Source organism: Mixophyes fleayi, chromosome 3, assembly GCF_038048845.1.
Source record: "Mixophyes fleayi isolate aMixFle1 chromosome 3, aMixFle1.hap1, whole genome shotgun sequence".
Classification (NCBI taxonomy): Eukaryota; Metazoa; Chordata; class Amphibia; order Anura; family Limnodynastidae; genus Mixophyes; species Mixophyes fleayi.
In genome coordinates, this window is record NC_134404.1 from 184898220 (window position 1) to 184913504 (window position 15285).

Here is a 15285-nt window from a genome sequence, read left to right on the forward strand (position 1 = left end):
GATTATTCAGCTACGGCTTCACTACAGGCTCCACGGAGCTCCATGTCATGAGGAGTATATGCACACAGACACCTTTACGGGACTGAGAATTGGACCAGGTCTGTAGTGCGTCCCCTGCCTTGGCAGTTAAGTGACATTGTCTTACTTCACAGAGTTTACATTCTATTTGTGGTATTCACGGCAGAATCATCTCGAGGATTCACGGGCCAGAATTATAGAAGTGGTGCTCTTTCTATTTTTGGTGCTAATCACCTTTGTATTAGTAGTGTGTCCACACTCATACCAACAACATGGCTCCACTTCATGTTTTGTGACTGGGTTATTGGACAGTACTAGTCCTCTATTGTGGGACACCTTATTTGCCATCTATCAGAGAATGATTCATTCAAATTCTATCATCTCTATTGTATGGTGTACCATTGCAATAGATTCATTTGATGCTCTGTCTTTCATCCACTGGCCAGTGTTGATTTTATATTGCATATTTTATGGTTGATTTATATATATTTTTATTAAAGTGTTCATTATACCACACGGATTGATGTGTATTTTTCATATGTGTACATCAGTTATCAGCGCTGTTGTTTGTTTTGTTGTATTCTGCACTGTGTTCTGTCTGTCTACATACGGCAAGTAACATATAGGTAGAGCTTACTTATACTCAGATTTAAATGGAAACGTATCTTGAGATCCGCTTGTACTTGAATATGGGGGCACATGCGTACAAGTTATGTGCGATCACATTGAGTTTGAAGATGAATCAGGCCGGGTATATGTAATCACAGCTCTACAGTTTTAGAAACTATAGGAGCCCATGTTCATGTCTATATTCATAATGGTCCCATAGAGGACTGAATTTTTTTTTAATATAAAAATGATTTAGTTAAATATGGAGACTGCTCAAACACAATCATTTTTATGAAAGCAGCAATTCGACCTTTAGCTATGGCACACAGGGTGAGGGCACCCTCTGGGGCATAGCTCGTCAAGAATCTTTAAACCAACTTGATCGGATGCGTCCAGAGTCAAAAATTAAAAGTTTGATGAGAGGGTAAGGTTGGAGAGGATGAGGAAGAGGGAAGGAGGCAGGCAGGAGGTTGGTAAGATACAAGGTAGAAACACAGTCATGGATGAAAAGGACATTAAGGAAGGTGAGAGGACAGTTAGAGGGTTACTAAAAGAGATAGGGCCTGATTCATTACTGATCTTATCTGTCGTTTTTTGCGGATAATACGAAAATCTTCTCTGCGCATGCCCAGAAAAGGGATACAAGAAGGAAAATATGTTGCGTAAGCTAAGAATTTCTTAATGTCACTCACCGGACTGTGAGTGCTTCTTCCCGGACATTTAGGAACCGTGGCCGTCCTCCATCCTGAGGGACTGCGCATGCGCAGCCCTTTCTATACCTCCAGTGTATGTTCCTTTAACTTAATTGGCAGATCAGGCAACCTCCCTATATTAAGCACCTGTGGTCATCACCACATTGCCTGATCTTGGAGTCTCATTCCCCATGAGTCTCTGAAGGTGTTCCTGTGTTTCCTTGTTTATTCAGCCCTGCTGATTCCTGTGGTTTCCAAACCACTTCTACCTCTGTGGTTTCCAAACCACTTCTGCTACTGTGGTTCCCATACCACTTCTACCATCTACTGTATCATCGTGACTGTGAGCTGATTCCTATCCGCTGCCTCCGTGCACTACAGTCTTCTAACCACTTCAACTCTACCATGTATCATTGGGACTGTTAGCTGATGCCTATCCGCTGCCTCCGTGCACTACAGTCTTTCATTCACATCCACTCACCTGTTCATGATTGTGACTGCCAGCTGATTCCTATCCGCTGCCTCCGTGCACTACAGTCTTCAACCTGCAACCCGTCTGTGTTTCATCGTGACTGTTTAGCTGATTCCTATCCGCTGCCTCCGTGCACTACAGTCTTCAACCTGCAACTCGTCTGTGTTTCATCATCGTGACTGCTAGCTGATTCCTATCCGCTGCCTCCGTGCACTACAGTCTTCAACCTGCAACTCGTCTGTGTTTCATCATCGTGACTGCTAGCTGATTCCTATCCGCTGCCTCCGTGCACTACAGTCTTCAACCTGCAACCCGTCTGTGTTTCATCGTGACTGTTTGGCTGATTCCTATCCGCTGCCTCTGTGCGCTTCAGTCTTCAGTCCTTGTCAACGCTCCCGTGTTTCCTTGAGTCTGCCTCCACTATTGCTACCCGCTATTCTCCGTGATCAACAGTGCCTGTTCAACTCTGCTCTCCCGTGTCCCATCGTTACTGCACCTGCTGGTTGCTATTGGCTACCTCCGTGTTCCCGCAGAGACCCGCTGCTGCTACTCCTCAGCACTACTCATCCATCTACTGCTGATCCGCTCTCCACGCTTTCCTGTGTTCCCTGCTGGTCTACCTACCCGTGCGCTGCACCTACTAGACCACCGCTTCACCCATCCAGGGACTTCGCATCCTGCCGGCCTCCTGCCGTTCAGGTATCTCTGCACTCCTGTCTGACTGCCTCCTGAACCACGGTATGCATACTTCTCATTGACTGTGCTGTGTATTGCATACCTTGCTGGACTGTGTTGGTTCTCCTCTGGAGTGTGCTATCCGCTGAGTCTATTGCCATCATTGACTGTGTTATCTTATGCTGGACTACTTCAAGAGACTTTCTATATTGGCAGTATTGTTCAGTCATCTATACATTTATATTGTGCATATCACTGTGGTTCAAAGTCAAGGTGTCCGTGTATATATTGTGTTGCAGTCTCTCCCCGTGCACCTCCTCACATATATATTCAGTGGTACAACTTGCTAGTGGCAGACCACTGACCCCTGTTTACAGTTTCACCTGTTCCAGTATCCTCTCACATAGCAGTGGTACAACTTGCTAACGCAGACCACTGACTTCCCGGATACCTCCACTTGGATTCCATTCCTTCACTCAGACAGCGGTACAACTTGCTATCCGCAGACCGCTGACTCTCATCACCTCCTCGTTTCTGTTGGACATTCCTCCTCACTATAGCAGTGGTACAACTTGCTACCGCAGACCACTGACTACCTTCACGTGTCCTTTGTCCATACAGTTCCTCGTGTATTACTACCTCCATATTGCCAGTGCTGCTAGTCATAGACTTTCCTGAGCATCTCATCATCTGCTATTTCCTGTTCCGTGATCACCCTGCTACCAGAGTACCATATTACCACCTATACTGCTCTGGTAAGCCTATCACCTGGTGATCCCTGGGTAAAGACTCCTAGTGCCCGTGACAGTAAGATCAGGCCATGACAGACCCAGATACGGAACCTACTGCTAAAGAGATGCTGCAGCATCTGGTCAGTCGTGTGGAGCAACAGGATGCTCGCCAACAGCTGTTACTTCAATGTTACCAATCGTTAACCTCCCAAGGGACATCTGGACAGACTGTTACAGCTAGTATTGAAGCTCCTGTGCTTTCCTCCGTTTCCCCAGTGCCATCCCAGGTGTCTACAGCTCCTACGCTTCACCTGCCTACTCCGTCAAAATATGACGGGGACCCCAAAACTTGTAGAGGTTTCCTTAACCAATGTTCAGTCCATTTTGAACTCCAACCTCAAAATTTTTCTACCCATCGTTCCAGAGTGGCCTATCTTATCTCATTGTTTTCTGGACAAGCCCTGGCTTGGGCCTCCCCTCTGTGGGAAAGAAACGATCCAATTCTACAAGATAGTGCCAAATTCATTTCCACGTTCCGAAGTGTGTTCGATGAACTAGGTCGTGTGACCTCCGCTGCTTCCAGCATTCTTCGTTTGCGACAAGGCTCCCATACAGTAGGACAGTATGTCATTCAATTTAGGATCTTAGCCTCTGAACTTCAGTGGAACACTGAAGCATTAGTTGCCGCCTTCTGGCAGGGGCTCTCCGATAAAATTAAAGATGCACTGACTACCCAAGAGCTTCCTTCGTCACTAGAAGATTTGATCTCTCTTTGCCATCGTGTAGACATGAGATTTCGTGAAAGAGAATCTGAGAAAACAACTTCTGCTAAAGCACCTCTTCGTTTAAACCCTCAATTTCGTCCAGTTTCACCTTCTGTGATTCCCATGGAGATAGGACGTTCCAAATTATCTTTAGAAGAGAGGAAACGAAGAGTAAAGAATAGACTCTGTATCTATTGTGCTGATTCCACACATATGCTCAGTTCTTGCCCTAAGAAATCAGGAAATGCCAGGCCCTAACTAGTTCTGGAGAGGTGAAGTTAGGGTCCCTGGAGTCCTCTCCATTGTCTATGAAATCTAAAGTCTGCGCTTTCGATGTTACGATTTCCTTTGCTACTAAATCCTTTGAGTCACAGGCATTGATTGATTCCGGAGCAGCAGGAAATTTCATTTCTAAATCACTAGTGAATCGATGGTCCCTACCAGTGATCACTTTAAAAACACCCATTACTGTGACGGCTATAGATGGATCACGTCTCATCAATGGTCTCATCACCCAGAGTACGTCTCCAGTAACCCTTCAGATTGGTGTACTACACCATGAAGAAATTTCGTTTTTAATTCTTCCTGTTACGACAAGTCCGATTGTCTTAGGCCTTCCATGGCTTCAATGTCACTCTCCCCAGATTGACTGGCGCACCCCTCAAGTTACGTCTTGGGGGCCTGAATGTCACCATCGTTGTCTCTCTCAAGTTATTCCTCTTAAAGTACAGCAATCTTCCATCTCATCTTCCTCCCCGGGACTCCCTCCTCAGTATGCTTCATTTGCCGATGTGTTTGATAAAGCTCAGTCTGAACGTCTTCCTCCTCATCGTTCTTGGGATTGTCCGATCGACCTTCTACCTGGCAAGACTCCTCCCAGGGGTCGGGTCTATCCTCTCTCGTTACCTGAAACTCAAGCCACATCTGAGTACATACGGGAGAATCTCCAGCGTGGGTTCATTCGACCTTCCACCTCTCCCGCTGGAGCTGGGTTCTTCTTCGTCAAAAAGAAGGATGGATCATTACGCCCTTGTATAGATTTTCGTGGACTCAACGCCATTACTATCAAGAATCGGTATCCCATTCCGCTGATCACTGAGCTATTTGATCGCATCAAGGGAGCTCGGATATTTACTAAGTTGGATCTTCGTGGTGCCTACAATTTAATTAGAATCCGTTCCGGTGACGAATGGAAGACCGCGTTTAACACCAGAGATGGGCATTACGAATATTTAGTAATGCCCTTCGGGCTGTGTAATGCCCCCGCGGTTTTCCAGGGTTTCATCAATGAGATCTTTCGGGACTTATTATATGTATGTGTCGTTGTCTACCTGGACGACATATTGATCTTCTCACAGGACCTGCCTTCTCATCACCAACATGTGGCAGAGGTCCTCTCCAGACTACGGAAAAACTCATTGTTCTGTAAATTGGAAAAATGTTCATTCGAGTTACCCCAGATTCCATTCTTGGGGTATATAGTTTCCGGAGTTGGCCTGAAGATGGATCCAGACAAAGTAAATGCTGTACTACATTGGCCTCAGCCAACTACTCTTCGTGCCATCCAGCGTTTTTTAGGTTTTGCCAATTACTATAGACGCTTCATTCAAGACTTCTCATCCATTGCATCTCCCATTGTGGCCTTAACTCGGAAAGGGGCTAATACTAAGCAATGGTCATCTGAGGCTCTCCAAGCCTTTCAAATCCTCAAAGAGTCCTTCTCGTCTGCTCCCATTCTGCGACAACCTGATGTGACACTCCCCTTCTTCCTAGAAGTAGATGCCTCTAATGTGGGCTTAGGAGCTATTCTCTCCCAACGCTCGGAGCAACAAAAATTACATCCTTGTGCCTTCTACTCTCGGGGTCTTCTGCCCGCAGAGAAAAACTATACTATCGGGGACAAGGAGTTGCTGGCCATCAAAGCTGCATTAGAGGAATGGAGATACTTGTTGGAAGGAGCTCGCCATCCGGTGACGATCTTCACGGATCATAAGAACTTGTCATATTTGCAATCTGCTCAATGCTTGAACCCTCGTCAAGCAAGATGGTCTCTTTTCTTTTCCCGTTTTGAATTAATTATAACCTTCAAACCAGCTGCTAAGAACAAGAAAGCTGACGCTCTATCTCGAGCTTTTGTGACGTCCTCTGATGTAGAAGAGGTTCCCAACCATGCTATTCTAGACCCCAAATGTATTTCTCTGGCTGCTTCATCCACCAAAATGCTACCATTTGGGAAGACCCTCGTGCCTCCTACTCTGAGGAGGAAAATCCTTTCGTGGTTCCATGCCTCTCGTTTTTCTGGACACGCCGGTGAACATAAGACCTTTGAGATTCTCTCTCGTAGTTACTGGTGGCCTTCAATGAGGAGAGACGTCAAAGAGTTTATTGCTTCCTGTGATTTATGTTCTCAGTTCAAATCCTCCCGCAGAACTCCAGCAGGGTTGCTGCGACCACTACCCATTCCGTCCAAGCCTTGGACCCATATTAGTATGGATTTCGTTACTGATTTGCCACCAAGTAAGAATCACAATACTATTTGGGTAGTGGTAGACAGATTTTCGAAGATGGCTCATTTCGTCCCTCTGTCCGGTTTACCTTCCTCGTCTACTCTGGCTGAACATTTCATTAAAGAAATCTTCCGCATCCATGGATGTCCGTCTGAGATTGTGTCAGATAGAGGAGTACAATTCGTTTCCAGATTCTGGCGGGCCCTTTGTAAAACCTTGGGCATACGATTAGCACTCTCATCGTCTTACCATCCGCAATCTAACGGACAAACGGAACGAGTCAATCAAGATCTTGAGACTTTTATTAGGATGTTCTCTTCAGCCAATCAAGACAACTGGGTAGAATTGCTCCCTTGGGCTGAATTCGCCCATAACAACATGTACCATGAGTCATCATCCAAAACTCCATTCTTTGTGGTCTACGGTCACCATCCGTCTTTTCCGGAATTTCCTGCCCTCCCGCCCACCCAAGTTCCTGCTGTGGAGACTGCTTGTCAGACCTTCAAAAATATCTGGTCTCAGGTCAAAACCTGTTTAAAGAAGACATCTAACAAATATAAGTCTTTCGCAGATAAGAAGAGGCGGGCTATTCCACCACTAAAAATTGGAGATCGTGTCTGGTTATCTACCAAAAATATTCGTTTGAAGGTTCCATCTATGAAATTCGCCCCTCGTTTTATTGGTCCATATAGGATCATTCAAGTTATCAATCCAGTATGTGTTAAACTTCTTCTTCCTAAGAATCTTCGGATTTCCAATGCCTTCCATGTGTCCTTGCTCAAACCTCTCATCATCAACCGTTTCTCGACTCCTTCCTCAGCACCGCAGCCAGTTCAAGTTCATCAGGAGGAGGATTTCGAGATTACTGAGGTATTGGATGCAAAAATTTCGCGAGGAGTCCTCCGTTTCCTCGTTCATTGGAAGGGCTTTGGTCCTGAGGAGCGTTCATGGATCAAAGCTGAAGATCTTAATGCTCCTGCCCTTCTGAAGAAGTTTTATTCCAAAAATCCGGACAAGCCCGGTTCCAGGCGTTCTGTGCCCACCTTTAAAAGGGGGGGTACTGTCACTCACCGGACTGTGAGTGCTTCTTCCCGGACATTTAGGAACCGTGGCCGTCCTCCATCCTGAGGGACTGCGCATGCGCAGCCCTTTCTATACCTCCAGTGTATGTTCCTTTAACTTAATTGGCAGATCAGGCAACCTCCCTATATTAAGCACCTGTGGTCATCACCACATTGCCTGATCTTGGAGTCTCATTCCCCATGAGTCTCTGAAGGTGTTCCTGTGTTTCCTTGTTTATTCAGCCCTGCTGATTCCTGTGGTTTCCAAACCACTTCTACCTCTGTGGTTTCCAAACCACTTCTGCTACTGTGGTTCCCATACCACTTCTACCATCTACTGTATCATCGTGACTGTGAGCTGATTCCTATCCGCTGCCTCCGTGCACTACAGTCTTCTAACCACTTCAACTCTACCATGTATCATTGGGACTGTTAGCTGATGCCTATCCGCTGCCTCCGTGCACTACAGTCTTTCATTCACATCCACTCACCTGTTCATGATTGTGACTGCCAGCTGATTCCTATCCGCTGCCTCCGTGCACTACAGTCTTCAACCTGCAACCCGTCTGTGTTTCATCGTGACTGTTTAGCTGATTCCTATCCGCTGCCTCCGTGCACTACAGTCTTCAACCTGCAACTCGTCTGTGTTTCATCATCGTGACTGCTAGCTGATTCCTATCCGCTGCCTCCGTGCACTACAGTCTTCAACCTGCAACTCGTCTGTGTTTCATCATCGTGACTGCTAGCTGATTCCTATCCGCTGCCTCCGTGCACTACAGTCTTCAACCTGCAACCCGTCTGTGTTTCATCGTGACTGTTTGGCTGATTCCTATCCGCTGCCTCTGTGCGCTTCAGTCTTCAGTCCTTGTCAACGCTCCCGTGTTTCCTTGAGTCTGCCTCCACTATTGCTACCCGCTATTCTCCGTGATCAACAGTGCCTGTTCAACTCTGCTCTCCCGTGTCCCATCGTTACTGCACCTGCTGGTTGCTATTGGCTACCTCCGTGTTCCCGCAGAGACCCGCTGCTGCTACTCCTCAGCACTACTCATCCATCTACTGCTGATCCGCTCTCCACGCTTTCCTGTGTTCCCTGCTGGTCTACCTACCCGTGCGCTGCACCTACTAGACCACCGCTTCACCCATCCAGGGACTTCGCATCCTGCCGGCCTCCTGCCGTTCAGGTATCTCTGCACTCCTGTCTGACTGCCTCCTGAACCACGGTATGCATACTTCTCATTGACTGTGCTGTGTATTGCATACCTTGCTGGACTGTGTTGGTTCTCCTCTGGAGTGTGCTATCCGCTGAGTCTATTGCCATCATTGACTGTGTTATCTTATGCTGGACTACTTCAAGAGACTTTCTATATTGGCAGTATTGTTCAGTCATCTATACATTTATATTGTGCATATCACTGTGGTTCAAAGTCAAGGTGTCCGTGTATATATTGTGTTGCAGTCTCTCCCCGTGCACCTCCTCACATATATATTCAGTGGTACAACTTGCTAGTGGCAGACCACTGACCCCTGTTTACAGTTTCACCTGTTCCAGTATCCTCTCACATAGCAGTGGTACAACTTGCTAACGCAGACCACTGACTTCCCGGATACCTCCACTTGGATTCCATTCCTTCACTCAGACAGCGGTACAACTTGCTATCCGCAGACCGCTGACTCTCATCACCTCCTCGTTTCTGTTGGACATTCCTCCTCACTATAGCAGTGGTACAACTTGCTACCGCAGACCACTGACTACCTTCACGTGTCCTTTGTCCATACAGTTCCTCGTGTATTACTACCTCCATATTGCCAGTGCTGCTAGTCATAGACTTTCCTGAGCATCTCATCATCTGCTATTTCCTGTTCCGTGATCACCCTGCTACCAGAGTACCATATTACCACCTATACTGCTCTGGTAAGCCTATCACCTGGTGATCCCTGGGTAAAGACTCCTAGTGCCCGTGACACTTAACTTAAGATGAAACTCCTTCTTATCTGCACTTAAGAAGTTTTCCAAAAACTTGAGAAAAAAGGGTTGGGAATGGGAGTGGAATCGGTGGAGATTTGTACTGAGTTAAGAAGAGTAGGCTTTATTTGTACTGACTGAGTAGGCGTTTACCTCCAGATCCGTCGGATAGTTAAGAAGAAATGCTCAGAGTTTTATCTTAACTTCTTGCTTAAACTTAAGGAAGCTCGGGGTCATGTTTAAATCCAAAGCAGCTAGAGTAGCAGCGCTCAATAAAAACACTAAACTGTTCAAAAAGTATTGTTCATTTAAAACACTCACAACTAAATACGCACAACATACATCTTAATACACTTCATTTTTAATTTTTTTTATTATTTTATATTATTATCAAACATTAAACAATGTACTCTTTTAAAAACAACCATGGTAAATGCACAGTTGTAATAAATTACAATGTGAAGTGATTGATGTGTAATATATATGGTTAGTCTATACCTTTGTTGATATTGTAAAAAAATGGCTAATAATACGCTAATAATAATAATATGAAACAATAAGAGGTTAAATTGATAATATAAATTGTGCAAACTTAAACCAAGCGTACTCTTGTATAAGGGACACATAGGAAATCCACACAAACATGGGAAGGATATATAAACTCCACGGAGATAAGGCTGTGAGTGAGGATTCAAACTCAGGTCCCCACTGTTGAATGGTGGATTGTCTAATCACTAAGCCAACGTGCAGGTGGAAACAGTATGTGTATGATATACGAGGTATGTCTATTAAATAGCGAGACTGTGATTCCACCTAGTAAACAAAGCAGTCAGATCCGGTTATAACTGCACACGTAGTAAACTTCAACCGGTCTGAACCTGCATGACAAGCTGCAACACTCTATGACGTTCAGTTGATTGTGAGTCGCCATTTAGTTTGGTTGTGTTTTCTGTAGAGTGCCGAAAAAATGCTAAGTTTAAAAGTTGAACAACGTGTCAATTTGAAATTTTTAGTAAAATTGCACAAAACACCAACAGAATGTTTTCAAATGCTTACTACGGCCTATGGGAATGACTACCTATCTCGTGCGTGTGTGTTTGAGTGGCAAATTTTTTTTAGCGAGGAACGTGAGAATGTCAAAGATGATGAAGGCCCTGGACGACCTTGCACTTCAAGAACTGAAGAAAATGTAGAAAAAATCAGTCAGATTGTTTGAACAGACCGCTGACTCAGTGTTCGAATGATAACTGAATCAGTGAACATTGACAAAGACACCATATGGAAAATTTTGCATGAGGATCTTAACATGACGAAAGTTTGTGCAGAGATAGTCCCAAGGGTTCTCACACCAGAGCAAAAAGAACGTCGCACTGAATTTGACATTCTACAGCAACTTAACACAGATCCAAACCTGTTTCATAAAGTAATCACTTGTGATAAGACCTGGATCTTCCAGTACGATCCTGAAAGCAAAAGACGGTCAATGCACTGGAAAACACCGTCATCACCAAGAATGAAAAAACTTGTCAAAGCAAGTCAATATTCAAAGCAATGCTCATTGTTTTTTTCGATATCAAGGGTGTAATTTTGGAAGAATGGATTCCAGAAAGCACAACAGTCAATAAGCATTATTATAAGGAAGTTTTGCAAAAACCAAGGTAATAGTGCTCCTAAAAATCATCCAACACAACACAGGCACTACTGGCAATATGAAGGTTTAAGAATAAACAATAAAGAACACATTGTGGTTGCGAAAGCAACGGCTAACAATTCGCAATCATAAATATACATTCACTGTACAATACTCTATACACAGAGCTAGCACCAAAACATATACTAATACTAGCGTACTGTTCTCTAAGTGACACATTCAAGTAAACTCACAGAAACATGGGGCTATACAAAGTCAACACAGATACGTGCGTGACTCTAGATTTGAACTCAGTCCCTACTGTTGGCAGGTGGAATGCTTAACCACTACGGTAACGTCCAGATTTAAAATTACATATACTATATAGAATAGTGAGAACTAAAATTTTTTACAAAAACATGTCTGCAAGTGAGAGAACTGATACATTTCACATAAGGAACACCTAAATGTTGTAATAAACAAACACAAAAAATGAACACAGACACCTTACTACAGCTTCATTATTAAGTTATCGTAATTCAAACTATGCGTTTGGTACTCTTCAAACATACAAGGAAACTGCAATCTTACCGCATCTGTCGTCATCTGATCCACAGCAACGTACACCTGCAGACACTTCTTTAATTATGAATCAGTTCAAAACACCATTTTTGGTGCTTTACTTGTTATTTGTTGGGAGTTTAGGCGTTCCTTTGTGATTGAAAGAGTGCTGGCTAGAGGTATTTTTGGCAATATCTTTAACAAGATGCTAAATTGAATTCTTTGCATTATTGTAGCGAATATAACAATACTCATCTCTACTTTTCAATGTAATGTGGTTAAATTTGACACTTTTTGTATGTTTTGGGTCGTGGGAGTAAAGTATTGTAAACTATTTGGGATTGACAAGCTTCTTGCACTGTGTCTTGTCGCTTTGACTGGGGTGAGAGTATTGACTCAAGGTTTTTTTTTTACCCTTTTCTTGTGTCTCTTTCTAACCAGGCCCCCAATCAGATGTGTTTTTCTTTCTATATATTTATGTTGATGTTGTTTCTGCTGTGGAGTCTTTGCACTTTGCTTAGGGTCTGAGTATTTAGTAAATTATTATTTTTTTGGTTTGGTTTTTTCCCTTTTCTTGTCTCTCTTTCTAACCTGGCCCCCAACCAGATTATCTGAAAATATTTAGTTCCTTTGACCCGCAGGGGAAATTTTTTGCTTTTCCAAGCTCCCCTTTGGTTTTTCCTGTGTAGTAAGTATCCACTCCCACCTGCTCTTCTGTCTGTTGTGGTTTTTCTTTCTGTATCTTTAAGCTGAGGTATCTTTGTACTTTGACTAGGGTCTGATTTTTTTTTTATGAATTTTATCTTATTCTGGACTGTACTTTAAAATATGAAGGCTAAATATGATGCGCGATTTTGTTGTAAATATGTTTTTCATGTTTGGATTCTACATAGGAAATACAAAGCTGTAAAGACCTCAGCTAATTAGTTTGTTTGTTAATTCATCCTTTTGTCCCACATACAGGAGATTCTGGAGTGCGATGAGAATCTGTTTCTCGAGGATGATGATCCTCCACACCGTCCAAACCAGTAACTGGTACAACATCACCGCCCTAGGGAGCGTGTCTTACAGGCCACGTGTCAGTCTCTTTGGGATGTCAGATGCTGAGGTTGTCCGTTGCTATCGACTTACTCCTCATGTCATCTTGGACAACCTGTGCATTGTGCAGAGTGACCTTGAGCTAATGCGCAACATCCCAACAGCAGTACCGCCTTTGACCAAACTGTTGGTGGTACTGCACTTCTCTGCGACAGGGTCATTCCAGACCACAGTGGGGGTCGCGGCAGGTATGTCCCAGGCCACCTTCAGTCGTGTTCTGAAGGTTGTGCTCAGGGCATTCCTGTCGCGCATCTCGCAGTTTATACATCTGCCATTCGATGAGGGGTCCCTTGTGCCCATTAAGCGGCAGTTTGTCACCATATCCGGCATTCCGCACGTCATAGGGGCAGTAGATGGGACGTATGTGGCTTTGATCCCGTTGAGTGGGGATGCTTCTCTGTATTTGAACAGGAAGCATTTCCACTCGATTAATGTCCATGCTGTGTTTGAGCCGTCTCTCCAGATTCGAGACCTGGTTGCCAAATGGGGTGGGAGTACCCATGACTCCTTTGCATTTATGCAATTGGGGACGTGGCACAGATTGCAAGAGAGGCAACGGGGTGCAAGGCCACATGGAGATGCGTGGCTTTTAAATAAGAGTCATTAGAGTAATGTATTTACTAAATTTATTGCTAACCTTTTTTTCCACAATCATTAAGATCAAAGTGACTTTACTCTGAATGTTATCTTTGTCCTCGGATGTTAGGTTTCAACATTGGGTCATATAGTACATGTGCCATTATTTTTAAATTTATATAAATAGTTGGTTGGTTTGTTTGAACACATTTGCAAAATCTCAAGTTAATGTAGCATTATTTAGTAAACAGATAAATCACATCTAAGGTTACATATTTTAATGTAATTGTCAATTTTGAACCTCAATGTAAAGTTATCAAACTGTAGAAGGCCTAGGTCTAATCTTTGAAAAATTAGTGTCTTTGCAAAATGTTATATAATATGTTTGTAGATTACAATGTTATAGAGGTGGTTATTTTTTAAGAATTCTCTGCATGTAAGTTACATGTTGCCCATGACATCCCTCCAATATCACGTATAAAGCACATTGTAAAAAGCCTTCTGCCACCTATGGTTTGTGGCTTGGCAAATGTGTTTAGTAAACAATAATGTGTTGTTTATTGTAGCAAATATTCAAAACTTTACTGCCAATGTGCCTTTACTATAATGTACTTGTTACATATTTCTATGTTAGCATTTGGAGGGTGGTCATTTGTTGCCTAAGAATGTATTAACGTGTGGTTCTTCTGTCTTCTCACCCTAAATAGGAGATAACGCTTATCCCTTATGACCTTGGCTCCTCACTCAGTTGTTGCGCCCACACACAGAGCATGAGGTTACATACAACTTGGCTCATACAGCCACCAGATCGGTCATTGAACAGGCTTTTGGCCTCCTAAAGCCACGTTTCAGATGCCTGGACCGGTCTGATGGTGCACTGATGTATGGGCCAAGTAAAGTATGTGACATCATAGCTCTGTGTGTGGTGTTTCACAATATCCGGAGTGGGGCTCCAGGGGTGGAGGCTGAGGTTGCTGGGATGGACCAGGTGGGGGAGCCTGGACACAGACCTCGGGAGACAGATGAGGGTGCCAACTTCAGGCACTATGTGATTGACAAATATTTTTAATGTAAGTAAAATTTTGCATATATGTTCCCTTTCAAATGTTATTGTTCAAATGAGAGGGAATCAATAATAAATGTAAGAAAAATATAGTGTAATGTGAGACAAGCTTTACTGCCCAATTCAAACATGTTTGACAATCTCTCCTTAGTTTAGTTATTTATTACAAGCACTTTGACCCCAAAACAAACCAAATAACTTAATCTATTTTTTTCAAGCTATGATCTCACTAATGTTGAATGTTTGGAAAAAAAACGGCCTGATGTTTCAAAACTCAAGCTTAGCTTGCAAATCTTCTTACCTTCCATCAGCACCTATCCTGGCTCAGCAATTTATAAAGGAGATCTTCCATTTGAATGGGTGTCCTGAAGAAATCGTCTCAGATAGAAGAGTTCAGTTTGTGGCAAAATTCTGGAGATCCTTGTGCCAAGCACTACAGATCAAACTAAACTTCTCTTCGGCCTATCATCCCCAATCCAACGGGCAAACGGAAAGAGTTAATCAGGACCTAGAAACATTTCTCCGTTTGTACATATCCTCTTCTCAAGACGACTGGGTAGATCTGCTTCCTTGGACAGAATTTGCTCATAATAATCATTATCACGAATCCTCTGCTTCCACTCCATTTCATACGGTCTATGGCCTACACCCAAGGGTACCCTTGTTTACTCCACTTCCTACAGCCTCAGTACCTGCCTCTGAAGTTTTCCTAAAGAATTTTGCAGGCCACTGGTGCCAGGTACGGGAATCTCTACTTAAAGCATCCCAACGCTACAAAATTCAGGCCGACTAAAAGCGACGAGCCATTCCAAGCTTGAAACCTGGAGACAGAGTCTGGCTGTCTACTCGCAATCTATGCCTCAGA

General features: G+C 43.8%; 1 long non-coding RNA gene across 1 annotated transcript in view; it reads left to right on the top strand.

Annotated features, from left to right (window-relative positions):
* LOC142144246 (uncharacterized) overlaps nucleotides 1–14715 on the top strand; it is a 38908-nt gene extending 24193 nt beyond the window's left edge. The window contains exon 3 of the long non-coding RNA XR_012689677.1: nucleotides 14065–14715. This is a non-coding gene — a long non-coding RNA (uncharacterized LOC142144246). The remainder of the gene's footprint in view (nucleotides 1–14064) is intronic.
* Nucleotides 14716–15285: the final 570 nt, after the last annotated feature.